Genomic DNA, 1,438 nt, shown 5'->3' with positions numbered 1-1,438 from the left:
TGGACTTCTAAACATCTATATTATAGCAGACCTAAATGTTCTATTTTAAACTCTAGATTAGCTATCTAGTCTTTTTTCCTTTAAGGCTAGGGACAGACATTCAACAAGCCTGAGCATGAATTGATTCAATCTTTGCAGGCTAGTCTAACCTGACTAGGCTAACTGGTTTGAAACTGGACAGACATTCTCTCTGGACTAAGGAAATTCAGGCACATGCCTGCAGTGGGTCAGGCTAGAAGCAGGGGGGCGCTAGAGCAACCCTCCCTTCCCTTCCACACTGCAGATCTGAGGGGGGGCATGGCCAGGCTCTGGAAGGACTCTCTCCTGCATGGTCCCAGGCTTTTCCCTGCTGGCTGCTCAAGGGCTGGGAAGAAGATGCAAGCTGTGGAGCATTCAGCAGTCAAAGTTTTTCTAAAAGTGCTGGACTTATATACTGAGACCTGGTTTCCTGCTGCCAATCAGGCATACTTGTATCCAATCAGGTTACTCCTGGCAGACCATGGGCTCTGTGCAAGCCCATAATCCTAAAACTAGGAGAAAGAGGGGCCAGACACATTATTCCTTGGTGTGCTGCAGGCAGTAACCAACATGCTTTAACCATCCCAGTCCAAAGACTAATAGGCATTGACTATACTCACAGTGGCGGTAGGCTGAAACTGGTGAAGCTGCTATAGCTGCTTCAGGCTTTAGGTTCTAGCAGAGTCATAATATCACTAATGTTTTTAATGAACTAAAATGTAATATATTAAAAATTAAAGAAGTAATGTCTGAAAGTCTCATTTTGAAGCTGGCTGAAATGAGACAAAGTTTTAGCTTGAAAGTATTAAACAGGATGGCCAGTGGCTGTGGCACTTTAATTTCTAACAATCTGATCTAACGCCCATGGACAACAACAGAAAGACTGTTGCAAAAAGATTTTACATTTCTCCAGGAAGAAAGCCTTTTGGTTCAGAATCCTACAGGCATTCACACCCATTGTCCTGCTTCACATACCCATGACACATACTGGATAGAATATGATAATGCTTTTCACCTGGACATTGCTGTGTGTCTATAAGTTACTTATGACTGATTTAATTTAACTGCAGTTTATTTCAGGGACAAGTTGTTCAGGCTGTGTGCTCTCCGCTGCTACCTACTGGCACAAGGGCAGCAATGCAGTTTGGAAGGTCTACATGTGTAAAGGGTTGTACTGCTCCTGTTTTGATAGGAGTCAAAACCTGGGACAATTAGGACTGTCTCCAATGAGATGGCTCTTTACAGCCCTACTGACTTTAGTGGGCTTCCACTAAGCTGTAGACCCCAACACTTACCTTTGTAAATTTTCCAGGAGCTAGAGTTGATGGTTTCATAGATTTCATAGACATTAGGGCTGGAAGGGACCTCGGGAGATCATCGAGTCCAGCCCCCTGCCCAAAGGGCAGGAAGTCAGCTGGGG

Source organism: Crocodylus porosus, unplaced genomic scaffold (genome assembly GCF_001723895.1).
Source record: "Crocodylus porosus isolate Cpor-Errol unplaced genomic scaffold, CroPor_comp1, whole genome shotgun sequence".
Classification (NCBI taxonomy): Eukaryota; Metazoa; Chordata; order Crocodylia; family Crocodylidae; genus Crocodylus; species Crocodylus porosus.
This window is presented reverse-complemented; position numbering follows the sequence as displayed.